At 54.4% G+C, this 22,186-nt stretch overlaps 1 protein-coding gene across 1 annotated transcript in view; it reads left to right on the top strand.

Annotated features, from left to right (window-relative positions):
- Positions 1-22,186, top strand: part of MN1 (MN1 proto-oncogene, transcriptional regulator) — a gene marked incomplete at its 5' end in the record, with an annotated part of 39,296 nt that overhangs the window by 4,670 nt on the left and 12,440 nt on the right. The window lies entirely within an intron of this gene.

Genomic DNA, 22,186 nt, shown 5'->3' with positions numbered 1-22,186 from the left:
GGGTGGGGTGGGGGCTAGTCAATGAACCGCCATTGCACTTAAGTAATAACAGTTTTTTAACCTGACGAAGATGAGGCTGCTGTAGATATCCATTTCATTTTAATGGGGCCTTCCTCTCCTTCCTGATCCCCCTACTCACAAATAATGCCTTCTTAAAGTTAGGTAACATCATTTCTTTCTTTCTTCCCGTCCCCCCCCCCCATTTCTACCTTTTTTCCTTTTAAACCCTACTTGAATCCCCTTGGTGTCAACAGGCTGAATTGTATCATGAAACCAGTGGCTGGCGACGCGAACCCCGTCTTTAAAAACCACATCCCGTGATTTTTGCTCTCTTTTAGAGTTCTCTTCCTCTGCCTTCATTTCCCTAGTCCTCCCCGCAGCCTGCCATCTCTTGGCCCTGGGTTCAAGGGCTGGGTAGGTTTTGGGAGAGTGGCAGGGGCAGGAGGGGGAGGGGACGTACGGCAGGAGTTGGGTGGCTCAGACTCAGGGTTCCCAGGGCCGGCGCCTGTCCCGGGTGGGTAGCTTTCCCGCTTAGGGTTTCTAATTCATGAATGCGGCCGGCCTCGCTGCTTGCTGCTTTTCTCTTTGTTCGCCTACTGCCCAGCCCGGGACGCCGCTCTCTCATTTGAAGCCGGGTGTTTAGCATGCACAGCAGACGCTAGAGCCGGCATCAGCATTCTCCAGGCTTCTCCCAGGCGAGGCCATAAATTGGTTAGTTTGGGACCCTCCGCGTCTTCTCCCCTTTTCTCCCCCCCGCCGCCTCCTTTTAAAAATGGAGTTGGACACAGCATCCTGCTTGCTCGGGGCCCCCCCTTCTCTTTTATTTTCTTGTACACAACCTCTCGATCGATAGCTGGTTAGCACAAATCCCAGCCCCTGTCACTTCTACCTGGCTTGGCCTGGCTGTCCCTCCCCCCCCCCCACCCCAGTAATTAAGAACATATTGGCCCAAATGAGGTGAGAAAAGTTAAGAAAAGAAAAACCCGATTTAGTGAATTCATAAAGAAAAACCAGTAGCACTTTGCCTTTGAGTCTTTTGAAAGATCTTAGGTGGAGAAGGATTGAGTGGCTTTAATGAGTTGTTTCTTGTGTTTTTTAAAGGTGTCCCACCACTCCCTTCCCAGTCTACCCCAGGAATCTTCCTTGACAGGAAAAAAAAATAAATAAATAAAAATGAAAAGATGCAGGCTGTGAATGGAGAAATGTCATGAAAGAAATGTTCTATTTTGCTTGTTTCATGATCACAGACAGACGAGGGAAAATTTTTTTTTTTTGGAAACAGATGCTAGTCACTTTAGGGTTGATTTGCCCAAGATGCCCGCCCGACGCAGCCCTCCCCTGCACCCAGGAGGACAGGGAGTTCCATCCACCCACTTGACCGCCTTTGTTTCCCACTCGGTGATGTGGGAAGGACAGGTTCCTAGATAAAGCCCTAAATCGAGGTCCCTTGCAGCTTCTGCAGCCTTGGGGCTTCTGGTTACGGCTTTCTAAGGCATTTGCCTCCGATCGCTGCTCCCTTACTGGTAGTAAATAAGGATGATTAAACTTTTCATTATGATAACACCCCACAGTTCCATCTGCACATGTTGTATAAATAGGTACACAGAGCCTTCAACAGGCCCCCGAGTCCCCCGGCTGAAAATCACAGTGAAGTGTGCCACTTTGAAATAGAGTAAAAAAACCCCCAAAAAACCAGAAAACAAAAAAGAAACACAACACCATTAAAATGTAAAATGTCCCGCTTTTCCTTGAACACGTGCCTATGTGTTCCCATCAGCTGGGAAGCAGTGGTGTCCGGTGGCTTTGAATAATACCTTCCCTGGGGCCCAGCCCCAGCAAGCACTTTCGTCCACCCACCCCCACCACCCCCCTTTCAGGCAAAGCCCACTTTTGTAATGATATTTTATTTTGTCACGCCGTAAAACACGCCAGTACTAATGTGATTAAATATTAACACCGTTTCTGAAATTCTTCGCTCCGATGACAAAATACTAGTCGGTATTTAACAAAATGGCCCGTGCTCAGATCGGAGAGAAGGAATACGTCTTCAGAGCTGCACAAGCCGGACGTGCCCAGCTTGTCTTATGGGGTTCAGATGCCCTTCAGAGGGGAGGAAACTCCACTGGCAAGTTGCAGTTCTGGGAAAGTCTAGGCCAGCTTGACCTGTGATTACGATTTTTTTTTTTTTTTTTAACCAGGAAAGCGAGTCTCTCCAAATCACGCTTCCCCTGACTTCTTAATCAACCCACCGAACAACTTTTATATAATGAAACTCTACATCTCATCATGAGGCCCCGTTTGCACAAAGTTGGAGTTGGGGGAAACGGTGAGGTTGTGCAAAGGGGGAAACACACACACACACACACACACACACACACACACACACACACAAAACCCCCAGCCTGCATTTGGGCCTATTCAGGCATCCATGACATCAGTGAGGTTGCCATGCATTTGAAATGAGTTTGCAGAATTGTCCACCTAGCTCTGTAATAGATGTGTGGCCATGGAGGAATTTCAAAACTGATAAAGAACTCGAAATAATGCTAGATTGTCGATGAAGGAGAGATTGTAGGAAACGGTATGCTTCTCTCCCTCCTCCTGCCTCTTTCCCCAGAATTTTCAAAACTGGAATTCACCATATTCTGTCATAAGTCGATCCTGGCCAAACTTCCATTCCGTAGGATGCTCTCTCTCTCTCTCTCTCAAAATCGGGAGCAGTCTAGAAACGCTCTTTCCCATACATTGAAGGGGGAGAGGTCTCAGTCTTTGCCCTGCACACAATCCTGCCCCTTTGGGAAGGGGGACATGTCTACAGTGATGCGGGAGAAATTTTTGGAATTTCACGCTCCCCTCAGCGTTCCAGTCGGAACACAGTAGAACGGTGCTGAGAAATCCGAGGCGGGCGGGATTTGAACACCGAATTTCCTTTAGACATGGGACGGGCTGGGGGACGGAGGGGGGCTCTGAGTGCTGTTTTTCTGAACCCTTTCCCCCACTCCCCCACACCCCCACACCTTTGGAGAGCTTTTTCAGGCTCATGCCAACTTGTTTGGGGGCAAGGCAAAGGAGCCTTGCATTCCCGTCTCCCTGTGAAAGCATCCAGCCAGGGTCGCCTGCCTCCGTGTGACTTCTTGCAGCCTCCGGAAGATGTAACCCAAAACTTCGCAGGTGTTAATCGGGGGGGGGGGGGTAATGTAAACAGGAGCCCCCTTTGTGCAGCTGACGTGGGGGCCTGCCTGCTCCCTGGCTAGTCCGGGACATACTACTACTGTGCTTGGTGCTTGTTTAATATTTCATGGCTGTAATAAACCTGTCTTCTTTGCCCGCCTCCCGACATAAAACCCCAACCCCGCACACATCTGCAATTATACATTTCCACTAAATATTAATAAAGGACAAGGATGTTTTCAGGGGCTGAAAGCTTCTTAGTGTGGAACTTGCTATGGTTGCTGCCCTGGATTTTTTTTTTTTTCTGGCTGTTTTGCTTTTAAATAGCCACCGCCTTCTAATATGTAACATATACTTATGTATTCTCCTCTGTGTAAATAGATACGTTTTTTTTTTTTTGCAGATGGAAGGGTTTTCCTCAAGGATAGCTTTCTTTAATATAAATTCATTTAGATGTCTTGGGAGGCCCCCAAGACATCTTCAGTCCCGGAAGTAAGAGACTGTTGAAATGGACTTCTTATTTTATTGAGGTTTCTAGGAAAGGAGTGAGGCTTGGTTAATCTAATTTCTCTTTCTAGCAATGAAAGTCTATGGTTCCTGATACGATTTCATTTGCCTGACAGAGGTATTTAAATTTCCGCAAAGAATCTTAATGGGTCCCGAAAATCGGGCTGCCCTCGCCAAGAAGTTACTCGATACTCTGGGCTGATATGAAATCTACATCTTTCATAAATATTTGGGCGAGGACCCGGTGAAATTAGAGGGAGGAAAATTCCTCCCACCGTGGAAGTCTATATCCTTGGAACGTCACAGGGATCTCCTGAGCCCATCGCATGCTGGAAGGTTTAGCAGAATCACCGTTCTCTCCACTAGAGTGACAGTAACTTTGGGTCGTGTTCTGTGCTCTGCGAGTGATCTTTGCCCACAGCACTCAGCAGATAAATGCTCCTAGGAAGGAAGACATTAAGCTCTGTTGAGTTCATTGTAGAGATTAAAAGGCTATGGCATCATGTCATAGGATCAAATGTTTTGGGAGGTCGCCCAAGCCCACTTCGACATAAAAACACCGGAATCCTCTCATGCGGGGTGGGGGGGGGGGTGGGTTTATGGGTGGCCCCTGTAACCAGTGGGTGCACCTTCTAGCCTTTCCTCGCTGCTCCCCCACCTGCTCATCCCCCCTGGCTTCATCGCTCTGCCTCCAGTCGGGATTTTGACTCGCCCAGCGATGTGTTTGTTTTAGGACAGTGTCTATTTTTAGGCGTTTCTCAGGCGGACAGATTTGAGTGCGTGTTTTTGATCGCTGGCGGCGGAGATGTTGATACGTCCATGAATGCGTGATCGAGAAGAGAGACATTTGTGGGAGGGACATTGTCAAGTTTCCTTGTCTTCTCGCACACGCTGGAGCCAGACGAAGGGGTGTGGGGGCCCAGCGTGAAAGAGTCCGGCTGCGGCGGGTGTGGGCTCTGGGCCTGTCCGTCATCCGCAGAGCAAAGCAGGGCCCCGTGCAATTGCTTGTGGGAAGAGCACCCCTCGCCCCACCCCGGCGTACACACGTATGCATATGCACGGCCTCGCGTATTTCCATCACATCCCCCTGCGACTCCTGCACTTGCCCCCTTAATCTACTTTCTGAGGGCGAGTGGGGAAGAAAGCTGAACCTCCTCTCCATGGCCTTCCCTGGCAAGTTCTGACTCAGTGAAGGACTGAGTGAGTGCAAGGCCTGTGAATAGAGGGAGGCATTGGAAGGTCCTAATGATGAAACCTGGGCCTCCGGGCCCTCCTGGGCGACGGGTGACTGTTTCCTGGAGCATTTCGGTAGCAGACACACGTGTTTTGTGCGTGAGCGTGCAAGGAGGTCTCATGCGAGACTCTTAGTTAGGCCGGGAGAGGAATCTTTGAATCAGCACCCTCCCTCCCAATCTCCCCCCCACCCCACTCCGCTTCTCACTCGGGGAAATTCCCCTCCTTTATGGTCATCTTCTGGTACCAGCGACGGATGTGCCACCTTTTGCTCAGTGGGCCGCCCGGCGCAGAGGTGGGCCTGGGAGTTCACTGCTGTCGTCCCAGGATGGGACAGCAGGCATCCGGCACGCAGCCTTACCCCTGGCGACCGGTGGCCTTCGGGCGTGAGTGAGGGGACACCAGTGGGCGCGTGTGCACCGCAGGGGGCTCAGACAGGCACACGTATTTTGCGATCTTGAGCAAGGAGAGGGACGTCGGAGAGCCGTGGTTCTCACGGGGTGGAACCGGCACAGGCTCGCTTTGTTTGCTGGCCTGCATTTTAATCAGCCGCCTCTGAGGTTTGGGAAGCGAGTGGAGGGCCTGCTCCCCACACGGTGGGTGTTGGCCCAGAAAGAACACGAGGTGGGGGTGGGGGGTGGTGGGGGGGTGGGGGGTGGGGGGCGGTAGAGAAAGCGCCACAGGTTTCTTCACAGTTTGGAATCCCATGGGGCTGTCTCTAACCTGTGCCCGATCGCTGCAGGTGTTGGCCGTGCAAGTCCCCATGGAATTGGCTCCCCGGGAACCCACGGAGTCGGGGTCCCTCGCAGCCACGGTGCCCCAAGTCCTCGTTCTCCGTCTGGGCTGAGAGAGCCGGTCCGTTTTCGTAATGGCTGCTTCCTTGCGCAGCTGGCTCTGAGAGAGACGTTGATAGCGATCGTGTGCGTTTCCTTTCGTGATTTTATACATCAGCGTACGGACCCAAATGCCCTTTAAACGTAAAGGCAATTGGTTTGAACGGTTTGGAGGACTGGGTAGCATTCACAGTAACAAATTGGCTCTTTCTGAATGTCCCAGAAGGAACATCAGACATGGAATAGACTGGCCCGAAAGAGGGAGAAAAGTCCCAACGAACATCCCAGCGCAAACTCACCTTGTTGGGGGCCGGCCGGGGGGGTAGGGGGAAGAAGGTTTTTATGTTCTGATCTTTAAAGGAAAGCTGAGGGGGCCAGCGACATCAGCTTCCCCACACCCATGCGAGCTGGTGGGATCCCTCGTGCGACTCCCAGCCTTCGCCCTCTTTCCACCCATGTCTCCCAGGAAGGCCTCGAGCTCCCCATGAAAGGTTTGCCGCTGGGATCCCGACCCTTGGCGCCGTCTCAGGTTCTCTGGGTTGCAGGCTGACTTACTCGTACCCGGTGTTTGGTTTGGGCGAGATGAGTGAGGTGTGCTGGACAATGGTTTATGGAAGCAGGGAGACCCTGTGTCAAAGGCATATTTGGGGTTCATTGCAAAGTCTACTGCTTTGAAGACACTTGGGTGGGTGTGTGTGTGTGTGTGTGTGTGTGTGATCTTGCTTTCGTCCTTGCTTTTATCTCAAAAAAGTATCGCCGTGGTTGCTCAGAAATAGACAGCCCGTTCCCTGTTCCAACGGCCTGTCTTGGGAGAACTAAGTGGTCCGGAGATGCGTTTAATTCTGAGAGTTTAAAATTAGTTTGTCTTTCTCATTCCTGATTAAGAGTGTCGGGGTACAGAGATTTCATTTGACCTTAAAGCTCGGGTCAAAAATTCTGCTGGAGTGACAGGGTCTCAGGCCCTGCTGACGGGGCTGGCTTTGTGTGATGTTTCTTGGGAAGTCACTGCCCCAAGTTGAGGGCCCAGCGTGGTGTTCCTGGCCATATTTGGGAGCTCCTGGAATGTTAGTAAGTGAACAGTTAGTGAGTGAACCCCTGCACACACATACTTGCACACACACACTCTCTCTCTCTTTCTCTCTCCCTCTCTCTCTCTCTCTCTCTCTCTCTCTCATCCCTCCACACACAGGGCAGGGTGAGATGTCAGAAAGATAGCACCCTTTTCAGTCGCCGCCGTGAAGCAGTGTGCTCAGACGCCCTTGGATCCCGGGACACAAGCATTGTCGAGTGACTGGCAACGACCACCAGGAATCAACTACTTCTGAAGGACCATCTTATGATGGGAGAGGGGGTGGGGCAGTCTGCTGACAACATCACCGGCTTTGAATTCCCCCAGGCTCAGCCTTCCAGAGAAAGCCAGGGTCGGTTGAGAATTTGCTGAGAAAAGTGAGTGGGTTCTATACCCTGTTGTCCGAGGGGCTGTTTACAAAGTCCTTACACACGTGAGCCCGAGTCCTGGTGGGGACACTCTGGCCTCCTTTCCTGTGAGCCAGAAATGCCCCCCACCCCCCCACCCCCCGTTAGGAATTCTGGATGGAGTTGGGGGTGCATTTAATTTTTTTCTCGGGGGTGATCGTCAAGGGGGAGAGAAGTGCATCCATATGAGTCCGCTGCTGTTTACTGACACGCGGGGTTCAGGAGTGGAAAATCACTTGTCAATGTGGGGGTCATTTAGACAGCGCCTCCTGGGCGCGGCCAGGGGTGCGTGACTCGTGTACGGGCCCGTGTCGGCCACTGTCAAGGACAGAAAGTTCTTGGCCGAGCTCTCTCCGTGGGGCCCGGGGTTTCCACATGGCCGCAGATGTTTTGGGGGGAAATAGATGTGGAGGACCCAGTCCGAGACGGCTGACCGCATGGTGGGTCTGTGAGCAATCAGGGCCCGTGTCTGTTTAGTTAGTGGCCGAGGCGGACACACGCGGCCGGTGGGGGGGATGAAGACCCAGATGGGCTCTGGGTGGGTCGAGCCCTGGGTACGTGCCTGAGGCTAACGTCTCTGGCAGAAGAGCCGGGCCCACGAGGCGTGTTGCACACGCATCCAGCTTTGCAGATGCGCCCAGCGTGTTCCATAGAAGAGGGACGAAGGGGGTGAGAAAAAGGAGTGACCTTTCCCCCGGTGACCTCGTTAAATGACCACCAAGGTTTTCCTCCTAGACCTGAGCCTCTTCAGGGATAATCTTGCCTTTCACAGACCTTCCAGGAAGGTCCTGCTGCCTTGAAATGCAGGCAATGCCCTCCCACACAACATATATATATATATATATTTTTTTTTTCTTTCCCTCATTTTTCTGAATGGTAGGCTGAAAGAGAACGAAAGTAAGTGACGAATCCGGCAAGAGGAAGGTTTCCCTGACTTGAGATCCGCCAAGTATGGGAAGCAGCTGGAGAAATTAGAGTCCCCTCTCTCCTCCCCTTCAGGGGACCCATGGTCCAGCCATCGGAGGCCCTTCATGCTTTTGTAGCGAGGCTTAATTGGCTCAAAACAAATGGACCGTTTTCATCCCCTGCGATGTAACTTTTGGTGGTGGTTTAGGAGTTGAGGGGAGAGAGGCTGCGGCCCAGAATTTGGCTTTTTTTAAACAGGAGCAATTTCACGATCCTTATGCCGTGACTATTTCTAAATTGTCTGGGCATCACGCTCTGGATGCCTTGGGCTGGTTTCGGCTCGTAGGCAAGCACGCACGCATACACCCACCCACTCGCTTGTGTGCGCACACGCACACACACACAGACACACACAGGCCTTAGAAGTCTTAATAAGAGATGAAAAAAAAAAATGTGTGTGTGAGTGAGTGCATGTGTGTGTTTTCCCCTCTAAGAAGCAGCTCATACTAAGTTTTGGCCCCGTTCAGTTTTAAGTAGAAGCTTATTGATCTCATTGTGGTCAATTTTTGCCGAATTTGTAATCCTGTTAGGCCTCCAGGAGAGGCATGATTAATTTACTTGTACATTTCACTATTTTGGGTCAGTGTAGTTAATAAGCATTTATTTTGTGCTCAGTGTGTGTAAAGCATTTTGCTGGGATTGGAAGTGTACGTGTACGTGTGTGTGTGTGTGTGTGTGTGTGTGTGCAAGGGTGAGTGTGCACACTAATGGAGCCCCTCACCCATCAGGGGATAAAGGCCCCCAGTCTTGATTCCCACCACCTCCTCCCCAGGAAGCGAGGACGGGTGGCCCCTTCCCCCATCACTTGTCGGGGGAGGAGGGAGCACAAGCCTAGTGGTCCAGCCAGCCTGGCCTCTCAGAGACGTGGAAACAGCCCGCGAACACGGGCTTCCTTCTGGTGTCTCGGTTCCCGGGAAGTTTCTGAGCGTGAATTCTGAATAGACGGAGCTGAGCGCCGACACACGGAGAAGAGTTCGGAATCTTAAACCCCGTCGGGGCACCGTCCACGCTGCCGCTTGACAAATAGCGGTGCTGGGTGTGTGTGTAACTTTTAGGGAAACGCATGGTTTGACTTCCAAAGAAGGAAGAAAAAGTGTGCTTACGGCCCGAAAGCCGGGATAACAAAGCCAAACAGCCCGCAGCTTCGGCCTTCCCCAACACGCGGCCTCTGACGGGGGACGTGTGTCATGTTGATGGTGCGGGCGCTTCAGCCGGGGGTCTCTGGGTGCCCCCCCCCCCTGGGCTCCCCACAGCCTTCCCGTCTCTCCATTTCCAGATGATGGGCTAAAATCCCACTTTCACTATTTTATGATTTTTTAAACCCAGGTTTGGGCCATCAGAGTTTTAGAGCAAAGGGTTTCCTGAGCACCACTCCCCCTCCCCCTTTTTGCTGAATTATCCTCGCACACACGTCTGCTGCCGAGATCTTGCCTCTGCAGAGCGAGGGCCAGACAGGGTGTTTTCGGCGCCCCGCCAGCCAGCCATGAACTTGAGGCGCTGAGGTTACGGGCATTGGGAGAGATGGAGATACAGTTTCTTTTTTTTCTTTTTTTTTTTATGCGGGCTCATTAAAGGCTAATGCTCATCGGTGTCTGGTCTTACATTTGGAGAGGGTCTTCATTGAACCCTTCAAACCAGAGTCGTTTCCGGTAATTACGACACCCCAGGCTAGACCAGTAAATTTTCCAGAAGCCTGTCTGGAAGGCCGAGGCGGCGGGGCACACCTGTTACCTGTATCCGCTGCTATAATTATGACGTTTCGGGACTCCTGGTTTGAAAGGAAGAATTTAGGGACGGAGCAGCGCCCCAGGCGTTCTGGCTCAAGGCAGCGGAATCACAGCCCCCCCCCCCCCCCGACTCATCATAGACTCTGCATGTCCTAAATGAATTAATTTAGCTCCCCGACATTTGCTATTAAGTAGTTATTTTGGGAATCCAAGAGGGAAAGAGCTGGAAGACTTAAAAAAGAAAAAAACTTTTGGGAAAAATTATAAAGTGTTGCATTTGGAAGTTTGAGACGAACGGGCATCCAGGCGGGCGAGCGCGTTTGATGGGACGGGAGGTGGCCAAGCAGCCTGGGCCCCGTCCCTGCCTCCGCTTTCGCTTCTGGGAGGAGGGAATTTTTCCGTTGTTAGGGAAGGCGGAGGCCGCAACACCCCAACTTGCGGCTGTGTGTTGGGAGGGCTTGTTTAGGTGACTCTCGCTTTTCAAATGGAGAGAAACTTAGTTTAATGGGAAAATAACAGCATTACTATCTTGGTGTTGTTTGCTTTCGTGTTTAAAAATAGTTTGTTTTCGTATCCCGAATTTCATCCCTGCTTGTTTGCTTGTCTGATGGAAAGCAGTGAGTGTGTGTGTGTGTGTGTGAGCGAGTGTGTGAGTGTGTGTGTGTGGTACCAGCACACACCCCTATACACAAGCAGGCAGGCAAATGGTTGCCATCGTGCACCCCCAAATCGTCTGCAGTTTCACAGCTGGCTAAAGGGATCCAGAGCATTCGCTTTTAACTTAAACCGTCTTGTTCCTTCCTCTCCCATCGGCAAGACGGCTCCTCACCCCCCCACCCCTCACCCCCCACCTCCCTCAGCAATATTTATTTCTTCCTTAAAAAAAAAAAAAAGGCACACCGGGCCTGTTGCTGAGGTCCCGGTTGGAATAGATTTTTCGGGGTTATGTATTAAAGGTGTTGGAGGGCGATTTCAGCCCTCAGCCCAGCCGCCCCAGTCCTAACGGCAGAAGGGCCGGTTATAGAGAGGCAAAGACTATTGTAAATGGCTTATGCAGAAAAACCATTTAGATAAAAATGCAATTTTCTCTTCTGCATAGAGTGCTAAGAATTAATAGCACATTCTTTCTAAATGGGTATTTTTATATTATATTTTCCTCCTAATGAAATTTTTCCCCCAAACAGGAGCCTGTCTCATTTGAAACTTTAGAGGAAAATGCATCTGTTGTTTTCAACCTGCAAAAACCGGTGCCCCCCGCCCCCCCTCCCTCCGCCATACCCCCCATGGTGGAAGCGAGATGGCGCACAGGATGGGGATGGCAGGTCTGCAACTGCACGGTCCATGTTGAGGCGGAGGGCAGGGAGGGGGCCTGGGTTTGCCCACATTTTGTTTTTCCTCTCTTGCTTCCCGGGGGGTGGGTTTGGGGGGATTGGGTGGTTTCCACAACTAGAGAAGATGGTGTTGAAATTCCAGCTCTTTGTGTGCCTGGGGCCTCCCATCCCCTGCCCTGCCCTGAGCAGGAGGCTCACCTCCCTGGTCCCCGGGAATTTCCCATCATCCTGTAGGGGAGTCCCTCTCTCCCTGGCTTCTTCAGGGAAGACCCCCGGCCCATGCCTCTGCTTCCCGTTACAGGACAGTGGAAGAGGATGCTTTTAGCCCCCAGCACCCGTGGTGGTGGTGGTGGTGGGGTGCAGGGGGAGCAGCTCTCTGCCAGGGTGTATGTGGCCATTATGGGGGGGTGGGTGGGTGGAAACTCAGAACTTCCTAGAAGACCAGGCTGGCTTCATGCATTCCAGCAGAAGCTTGTGGCAGCCCCGAGTGCAAAGGCTTTGAGAGTTTATTGTGCTGGCTGCCATGGGCCGGCCTCTGCTGACCAGGTTTCCTGGTGTGTGTAACAGGGGAGATACTGGGTAGACCTGTGTTGGCAATTCAGATGTCCAGACGTGACCGCAGTCGCAGCTGCCCGTGTCGTGGGCGATGACCATCCCGGAAACACACGCTTATCGTTTCCGCGCCTGAAACGGCGCTCCGGGGAAAGTCTAGGTACCATTGCGGAACGGGAAGGAATGTCTCTCATTTTGGTGCCTCTCCTCCACCACATTTTCCAGCTGAGAGGACCCAAGGCCCAGAGAGGGTGAGCAACTGGGGCAAGGTCACACAGGACCGCTGCAGAATGAGGACTGAACCGTGGCTGACCCTCAGCCTTGGTCTTCGCTCACTGCGTCTTGACCCCCTTAACCTGGGAGGTAGGATCTGGTTTCGCTGGGCTAAGCCTTGTGCAGACCGGGGCCGGGGTCTTCTTATACCAGAAGTTTCCAAACCTTGTATAGAAAGCACCATAGCATACATTCCGGTGACGGCAGCACTGCCCCCCTTCCTCTGACGGAGGCGGGCATTGTAGAGCAGACAATTCTTGACCTTGAAGAAACCACCGTCATCCCGGGTCCCGCCAGACGAGGAGTCTAGGTTTCAGGCCTGGTCCTTTGACTGTTCTGAGCTGTGAGACCTTAGCTGCTTCTATGCTCCCAGCTTGGTTTCCTCTTCGATACAACTTAAAAAAAGGGGTGGAAAAAGTTCCTACCTCATAGAAGTCTTGTGAGGACTGATAGGATGATCATAATGTAGTTCATGGCCTAGGCTCTGGAGCCAGATTACCTGGGGTCACACCCCAGCAACTCCACTTCTTAGCTGTGTGACCTTGAGCAGGTTGCTTAACCTCTCTGTGCCTCCATTTCCTCGTTGGCGAAAGAGGACGATACTAGTTCCTACCTCAGTGGGCTCGGAGGATTCAGTGAGTTCATACGTACGTGAGTAGACACTCGGGAGGCGGCCTGACACAGGGAAAGCGCTCTGCCGGCACCAGCTTTAATTAAGCACCTACTGTATGCCAGCTGTTTCATAGGGAGCGTCAGGTGACTCTTCAAAGTCCATGGTACCATTGCGGCTATTGTTTGCCGCATCTTGGGGACGAGGAAACGAATCGCAGGGAGGCCAGGTGGCTTGTCCTTAGGCATCGAGTGGTTGAGGCTGGAGGGAACCATGCCAGGCTGCACATCAGGCAGCCAGCACAGGCCCTGGCACCGGGGACTTGCTCAGGAAATGTTATCCTGTCAGAGGGCAGGGCTGGGCTGGAACTGCTGCTTCTGCAGCCACAATCTCAGGCCTCCCTGTTGGGGCCCGTCCTTGTCTGGGGTCAGTCAGACCCTGTGCGGCCAGCCATGGTCAGGCACGGGTGGCTGGCGGCCGATGGCAGTGCCGCGGTATTTGAGTATTTATCTTCCCCTTGACGGCTCTCTCTGCACTGAAGGAACATTCCCTGATACACGTGAGTAATGGGCAGCCTTCTCGTTGAAGGAATTCACGAGAGGAGCTGGGCCCCGGCCTCTGAGCGTTCTGCCAGGAGCCCGCGCCAACGGCAGACCACCTGGGGGCTGGCAATGGAATATGAGACCCCTGTGTCTGGTGCCTCCGGTGGGGCCTTGGGGACCTGGCAGGCTTGGGCTGAACAGAGAGAGTGAGAGCAAGAGAGAGCGCGAACTGGAGAGCGAGTGGGCGTCCCTGCCCCGGGTGAGAGTGGGAGGGACGAGGAGGCAGGCAGGCCCGCGTGCGAATCCCAGCTCTGCTATTGTGTGCTGTGCGACCGTGGGCAGGTGGTTCACCTCTCTGAGCTTGGGTTTCCTCACCTGTAACACAGCACCTCTTCCAGCCTCAGCGTCCTTGCTGCAAACAGGGGGGAGTGACACCCCGTCCTGGGGGCCCTGCTGTGCTTCTTACTCTGGGGCCCTTGGCAGTGTCTGGAGATGTGTTTGGTTGTCACACCGGCAAAGGAGGGAGGACACTCCTGGCATCTAAACGGCAGAGGCCAGCCCTGGCTGGCGTGGCTCAGTGGATAGAGCGTCGTCCTGCGGACTGAAGGGTCCCGGGTTCGATTCTGATCAAGGGCACGCACCTCGGTCGCAGGCTCCCGGCCCTGGTCGGGGTGCACGCTGGAGGCAACCATTCGATGTGTCTCTCTCACATGGATGTGCGTCTCTCCCTCTTCCTTCCACTCTCTTTAAAAATCAATGGAAAAATATCCTCAGATGAGGATGAACAACAACAACGACAAAAGGTAGCGGCCAGGGATGCTGCTAAACATCCCCCCACGCACAGGATCACCCCCAGCCCCCCTCCTCCCCCACAGAGAATGATCCAGCCCCCAATGTCCAAAGTGCCGAGGTTGAGAAACCCTGAACTACCTACCACAAGGGATTGAAGTTCGTTTCAAAATAATACGCAAAACATGGCAGCAAAGTCTGCATTGAAAGCGCGGGGCATGTGTATTCGTTCAACGCACGCATACCAAGCGCTGACCACGTGGCAACACTGCTGTAGGTGCCGGATGCAGTGGGGAGGGAACCAGATGGGAAAAAGCCCCCTCCCCCTCCTGGAGTTTACATTCTAGGGGAGGGGCCCGCCGGCCAGACGAACAACCTACCAGACCAATGCCACAGAGCGAGCAGGGCTGGGGACAGGGGATCAGACGGGACGTGTGTGAGTTTCTGGGCTGGGCCCCCAGGAAGGTCCCCGTGAGGCGGTGACAGTAAGCTGAGGCTGGAAGGGTTTGCCGATTCCTCTGGTGTAAATACCCCCACCGCGGCCAATATCAAGCTGCCCGTGCAACCGTCAGCTGTCAACCTGCTTGCGGGATTGCTGGATCTTTAACAATAGGTTCCCACAGCCAGAGCCAGCCCTGTCAGCTTGCAGGAAGGGTGTTCCAGGCGAGGGGACGGTGAGTAGAGGAGCCCCGAGGCAGGACTGAGCTGGTGTTTGTTTTTTTCCAGAAACAGGGAGGGGCAGGTTTGGGGTTAGCGATGATCCAGGAGGAATGGGACTGATGGCACATAGTAGATGTGCAATTAATGCTGGTTGACTCTGAGCTCAAAGGATATGAGAAAACGTCTGCTTCCTTCTGTTTTCTTCATGCCTAGCCCCTGCTGAAGAGGCAGCAACTCTTCCAATAGTTTGGTGGCACCTGGGCCACAGGTTAGGACAGTGGTGACCTCTCCCTCCCAGGACAGGGTGCTCAGGCCCCAGGGCGGGGCTCAGCCTGCCACAGGTAGAGGGCTTGGGGGATGTCCGTCCTCTCCCTAATCTGGACATGGCCATGATTTATGTCCCGGCCCAGGGAGACTCTGCTTCCTTCTTTTCCCAGGCATTGTTCTCTGGGCCGGACAGAGGTCACCAGACAGGAAGGTGCAGGCCCTGCTGGGCCGGCCTGAGGAGGAGCAGGGGCCGATCTCTGGGGGACCCAGGCTGGCATCCACCTTCTAGAACAGTGATTCTCAACCTTGGCTGCACATTAGAATCGCCTGGGAATCTTTTCAAAAATCCTGATTTCTGGGCCTCATCCTCCGGAAATTCTGTTTCTTTGTTATGGGGTGAGGCCACAACATTAGTAACAAAGAAACAGAATTTCCCGAGGAGGAGGCCCAGAAATCATGATTTTAAAAAAAGATCCCCAGGTGATTCTAATGTGCAGCCAAGGTTGAGAACCGCTCGTTGAAAGCCCCCCAGTCAGGAGGCAGAGTGTAGATTCACACCTGGGCCTGTCCGACTTGGGAGCCTGTGCTCAGAACCCACGAAGGACCAGAAGGGAAGCTGATTTCCTACCAACAGATGCTCGGAGGAATAAAAACCCGCGTGCAGTCTCGCCCCCTCCCGGCAATTGCCAGCCATGCCTTTGATTATTCAGATCTTTACCATCTGTTCCCCGCGGGCGAAGGGCCAGAGCCTTGGGCCTCCGGGCCTGGGAGGTGGCTTGGTGTGACGGAGCCTCGGTCTGCTTGTCTGTCAAATGGGTCCATTCGGGCCTCTTATAGGATCCCTGTCAACAGGGAGTATCGTGCCAGAACCATATCTGTGAGCAAAACAGACATCATGTCTGTCGGGGGAGGGCATCACCCTGAAAACATGTAGGTACAAAGGACAACTGCGTTCATGTTCCACAGGAAGTTGGCCGGTGCGAGGAGAGAGGGCCTGGGGTGGGCCCTGGGCCAGGTGGCTCTGACGTATGAGCGGAGACCAAAGGGAAGACAGTGGCAGCTCTCCCCAGCACCTGGCACTGGCTCAGCCCCAGTAGGTGCCCGATGATTGAATGAACGAAGAAAGGGGCTTTGTCAGCTGCAGGGGTGCACACCTGCCTGGCCGCAGGGCTGGGGGGGGGGCGTGCGAGTGCCCCGTCCAGAGACGTCAGGCAGCACGGCCACCCCGAAACCACCGAGACCCAGCAGGGGTGATGGGTGTTTCTTCCGGAGGGGCAGGTGTGAGTCCAGGGTCCAGGGTCCCAGCTCCCATTTCTGCAGGGGTGAGTAGGGAAGGGAGGGGCAGCCTGGGCATTGGATCTTCCTCATTCCCGGCCTGCTTTTCCCGTTTCTCCATTGCCAACACGGGTCCCTGCCAGCCCCTCCCTTTCCATGGGTTGTGCTTGCCCGAGACCTGGTGACCCTGGACAAGGCCCTGTCCCACCCAAAGCATGCTAAGACGTCAGGGTGGGCTGTGAGAGGATGCCCGTTTCCTTATTAGTCACCCAGCGCTGGCCAGGGGAGCTGGCCGCTACCTTCCGACCTCAGGGAGGAAGAGAGGGCAGGAAGCCGGGGCCTCTGCTGTAACAGTCCTCTGGCCTGATCCCCCACCGCCCTGGGCCTCAGCTTCCTTATCTGTGTTTTGGGTTGAACGGGGTCCTGGTGAGGATCGTGGGAGAAAATGAGAAGCACTCAGCCCCGTGGCTGGCACGTCCGAGATGTCGCTGACCTTAACCTGATACAGATGCCTCCTGTCTCCTGGGCGGGAGGCCTGGGGCACCTCTGAGGGGAAGGGATGGTGTGCTGCAGAGATTGGGGGAGCGGGCGCCCCTCTACAGGACCCCTCATCCCCCCCCGTGGGCGGTGAGAAGTTTGCCCGTAGGGTTTTTGGCGGCTGAGCTTGGGTGCGGTGGAGGGTGGAGATGGTGGCCCTTGCGGCTGGCAGAAATCCCCCAGGTGGCTGGATGTTTTAGCATGTAAATCAGTGAGACGATGCATTTGAGATTTTAAAAAACTGAGCATTTTCTGGACGCCCCTTAGAGTTTCCAACCCCCTGGCCCCATATGCCCGCTTCTTAGAGTCTCTGTTCGTATAGGGTTTGGAAAATCAGCCGCTTGCTGGTGTTGGGAAACTTTTCTAAAAAGCACCCAACAATGCTGATGGCATGTAGCAGAACATGGGTCACGCCTACTCTGAGTATAGCCGGTGCCGTGTGCTCCCTGGGTCCTTGGGCAGTCATGAGACAGACCAGGTGCGGCCCTGACCCACCCTGCCCTGCCCGGCTGGCGGGAGCCCCGATAACTGTTACCTGCTCCTTTGTCACGGGCCCGGGTCACCCTCTTGGGACAGAAAAGACAGACCTCGAAGGGCTTTTCTTCTGGCTTCTGTGTCTCCCCAAATCCACGTGCCGCTGCCCAAGCCTGCTTGCTGGGCACGTCTCGGTTTTGCTTCTGGAAAGAAAGCTCTTCCGATTCTCCACCTCCAGCATTCATTTACAGTTTAATCTAACAGAACCCTCCTTCTGCCCAGGCTGGGGTTTATCCTCAACCCGCTTGAGTTTTAAGGACCCGGTGCATCCACTCTTTGCCTGCCGGCCCCTGGGGGACAGAAAAACATCTCCGGCTGTGGTTCCCAGGTGTTCTCTCTCTCTCTCTCTCTCTCTCTCTCTCTCTCTCTCTCTCTCTCTTCCCCCAACTACTTCCTCCTCCTCTCTTCCCTTCTCTCCCTTTCATTCCTGGAACAATTGTCCGGGCCAGTTCCTTTGGGCCCCTCCACATTCCTGGCCAAAACCAAAAACCATTCTTAACCCCCATGACCAGGCCTGCAGTCGTTTTGTCTGGTATGTGGCGTCCGCCCGGGGTGGGGTGGGGGGCATGCATGCTTCCAATTTATATTCCGGCATGCCAGCTTCAAGGGAGCAGGGGCTGGGGGTGAGGGAGCGGGGAGCGGAGGGTGGGGGGCTGGGGAGGGGGGTGGAGGCTGATGGAGCAGGGAGTCGGAACCGCCAGATTTCAATAGAGGAGAGAGAGGGCGAGGGAAGGGCCACAGGCTCCGGGGCCTCAGGCCAGGGGCACGAGGGGATCCTCCGTGAGGCCAGGCCCTGGCCCTTCGCCCTCCCCCGCCCCGCCCCACCCCGCCCCCCAACTTGTTAGGCACAGCGTGCGGATTGGGGGACTTTGCTCTGTATTCTATTGGGTTATTATTATTTTTTAATGAGGTCAGACTGGAAACCCATCTGCCTGGGCTGGCCTGCCTGGGTTTGAAGGCAATTAAACCGGAGACTAACCTCTTAATTAGGGTTTCCCTGTGTAAATCTCATTTGATAAATTCCTTATCATCCTTGGCTTTAACTACAGCGAGGCTTCGAGAGAGGGGATTGGGCTCCCCCCTGGGACCTCTAAATGAATCCTCCCAGAGAGGCCGCCCCTCTCTGCAAACGGGGCGCCCGCCCGCCCGCCAGAACCTCCCCCAGGAAGGCCTGGGAGAGAGGCCCCTTTCAGAGTTAATTAATCAGAAATTACAGTGGTGCCTGGTGGCTCTGGAGAACTTGTCTGCCACCTTCTCAGTCCCCGGGTCCCCCTCCAGCGCCCTTCTAGGTCTTTCTTTAAAAAAATTTTCTCGGGGCGTGAACTGAACTCGGAGAAAGGGAATCTGCATCCCCCCTCCTCTTTGCCACTCCCCACTTTTCCCTGGAACCTGTTGGTCCGTGTGGATGGTGAATTTTTTTTTTTGCCTTCCCTTTTTTAAATGCAAGTGCGGCTGGGAGTGAAAATGTCAGGGGTCAGGCTTCAGGCGCAGGGAGCAGGGGGGGCTGTCTTTGCCTTCCCGGAGAAATCGGAGCTGAGCTTAACCCCTTGGCGCCCAGCCCCGGCTCTGAGTTCTGGGCACGGCCTACTGTCTGCACTGGGGTCCGGGGATTTTGTCCCCGGGACTCCTCTTTTAGGGATGGGGTGGGGCAGTCACAGAGGCTTCCCTTAGGACAGTGATGGCGAACCTTTTGAGCTCGGCGTGTCAGCATGTTGAAAAACCCTAACTTAACTCTGGTGCCGTGTCACATATAGAAATTTTTTGATCTTTGCAACCATAGTAAAACAAAGATTTGTATTTTTGATATTTACTTTATATATTTAAATGCCATTTAACAAAGAAAAATCAAACAAAGAAATGAGTTCGCATGTCACCTCTGACACGCGTGTCACAGGTTTGCCATCACTGCCTTAGAAGAATGTCCCCTCGGACTGTGGTCCCAGCAGCATGTGCTGAGCACTTAAGGTGGGCTGGGGACCGAGCTCAGGTGCCCGCATCCCAGGTGACCTGTAAGTCCCAGCTGATAACAGGTAGGGGTGGGATTAGGGCCCAGCCCTTCCTGTTCTGAACCCCTGATTCCCGAGTACCAGAGGTTCCCCCCAATTCCTGCTCCACCCCAGAAGCAAGAGGAGAGGCCTGATTAAGGATGGTGTTTGGACTCCTTAGCACCACTCCACAGCCATTGAGGGGCCAGGGGGCCAGTTTGAGAGCTGAGCGTGACTCAGCCGTGGCATCCGCATGCCCCTGGGAAGCAGCTGCTTCTGTGGACCCATTTTACAGATGAGGAGGGTGAGGTGCAGAGAGGGAAAGGACCTGACTGGGGGTGTGGTTGGGTGGCAGGCAGGAACCAGGCTGCTGCTCCACCTGGAGACGCTTCCAGCCCATGGAGACAGGAGAAGCAGTACAGAGCTGTGTCCACCCGGCCTCCTTCACCTGGGGAGTCACCCAGGGGCATTGTGGGAGGGAGGGTCTGTGAAATGGGGCTCGGGAGGATGTAGAGGGGGCCGGGTTTGCCAGGCTGGCATGGGGCCTGGCCCACCAGTGGCTTAGGCCAGCCCCTGGCTGAGCTGCCCCAGGACACAGGGCTGCATGGTGGTGATCACACCTGTTAGCTCTGAGCCTCAGTTTCTGCATCTGTGAAGGGGGGTGATGGCAGTGTCATCCTGTGGGTTCTGTGGGGAGGGGCTGCACGGCTCACACACATGCAGCCTGATGGTCAACGACTCACACCTGCTAAGTGTCAATACACATTAACTGTTATTATTATTATTATTAATTATTAATTCCTAATTATGGAAAAAAAAATACAGGCCCCAGTGAAGTCCCAAAGGGTACAAGTCCCAGGGGATGATTGGTGCCTCCCCGGAGAGCCAGGAGTATGAGGGCTCTCAGGGGGAATCAGGGAGGGCTGGGAGGGGTTGACCTCGGAACCAGGGCTGTGTGACTCTGGGCAGGTCACCTCACCTCTCTGTGCTCCCAGGAAATCCAGGACAGGCCAGCTCCCTCAGTTGGAAGTGGGGTGAGTCTGGACCTGGGGTCTACAGGGGGAGCAGAGGAGGGGTTGCTCCCTGGCCTTGTCCTTCAGGGGGCAGTGGCTTCGGGACCCACCCTACTGGCTTGTGGTCTGTTTCCCCGTCCGGAATGGGGAAGCTCGGAGGAAGTCATATACCCAGACGTGTTTTAGGGATGGGGTGGGGTGAAGAAAGCTGCTCGGATGTCAGGGATTACTATTAGAATAACAGAATGTGGGCCGTTGCTCTGCAGCTTGGAGGGAAGTCTGAGCACCCGGCAGCTGCAGGTCTGCCCAGGGCTCCAGTGCTCGGTGTCTGCCCGGGAGAGGGCACCGCGGGGTGGTGAGAGATAGTCATGCAGATAAAAGGACCGAGGTGATGTGTTGGGTTCTGGCTTTTAATCGTGGCGCCCTCTTTTGTCTTGTGGTTTTGAGAAAGTCATGTTGTTCCTTTGCACCTCAGTTTCCTCGTCTCTAAAATGGGTATAGGAGGCGTCCTACCTGGTAGGGAGGCTGTTTGGATGAAGTGAAGTGAGGCATTCAAGGTGCCAGCCTGGGCTCCCACGGGATGATGCCATGGGTCACCTGTCACCGTGACAACGACTCAGGCCCAGCTGAGCCTGGGGAGGTCTTTGGAGCGGAACTTGAATTCTCCCCTTGCTGGCCTGCGGCCTCCCTCCTCCCTCCCGCCCTCTGAAACCAAAGCCCAGCATCTGTTTCCCCGGGAGCTGTTTAATATTCCGCCGCAGTAAGATGAACTCACTGGAGCCACCCGAAAACAGCTGAATGAACCGGGCGCCCACGGCCTTTCAGAGCAGCTCCAGACCCCCCTCGGGCCGCGGGAGGCTGGCAACAACAGCAGCTGGGGCAGACGGGCCCCTTTCCTTCTTGGTGCCCCCGGGGGAGCCTGTGCCCCCAAATGGGGCTCCAGGAGGGCCGGGTGGGGGAGCTGGAGGCCGGGGAGGGGCGGCCTGGGTTTTCCTGGCCTGTTCAGGGCCTCATTTGTACTTCTTGGCTCAGAGGTTCTGTGTGTGAGGCCTCCTGAGGGAGGCAGAGAAAGCTCGGCCTTCCCCTGATTCTTTTCCGGATCCTCCCCCGCCCCCGCCTCAAACCCGGCCCAGTGGAGGCTGGAGGCCCCAGCCTCAAGCAGCACGGTTTGACGATGATGATGATGAGATAGTGATAGCAGCCGCCAGTGAGCGCTTGCTGAGTTCCAAACACTGTGCAAAGCGTGCTATCTATCGACTCCTCAAAGCCACTGGGGCAGTTGACTGTTCTTATTCCCATTTGACAGATGAAGAAGTTGAGGCCTAAGAAGGGAACTGGCTTGTCTAAGATCACGCCGCTAGGACGTGGCCAAGCAGGGCTGCATCCAGAGCCCCGTTCTTTCCTGGATGGCACACAGATGTCTGCCCTCCGCCCTTTGGGACCCAGTGGCCTCGTCTATAAATGGGGGTGGGACCCCCCTGCAGGGCGGTCTGCGGTTAAGTGATGTCACGCCGCGGAGCATTTTAAACAGGCATACAGTCGGCGCTCACTGAAGTGCTTGTCGTTAGCATTGCTGTATCACTGTGGCCTCAGCGCGCTCTCCCGGTCCCCATCCCCAGTTGTTCCTGCGTGCCTCGATTTGCACCCCAGCTCCTCAGAAAGCCAACGGTAATAAAGTGCTTCCAGGGAGAAGCTGAATTAATTCCATGTAATTATCCCTGATAAAATGAAACATTACTTGCAATTAGTCTTGGGCAATTTCTCTATCGAGAGGCAGCAAGGCAGTAGGGTGAGAACGGGCTGACTTGGTGCTCACTGAGCCTGGGCCTGGGCCTGCGGGCAGCGGGGGACGAGCTGCCCCATGAATGTCGCCATCACCAGCACTTAAACCTACAGCAGTGATTT

The sequence above is a fragment of the Myotis nattereri genome (assembly GCF_964212035.1).
Source record: "Myotis nattereri genome assembly, chromosome: 19".
In the NCBI taxonomy this organism is placed as follows: Eukaryota; Metazoa; Chordata; class Mammalia; order Chiroptera; family Vespertilionidae; genus Myotis; species Myotis nattereri.
This window is presented reverse-complemented; position numbering and strand designations above follow the sequence as displayed.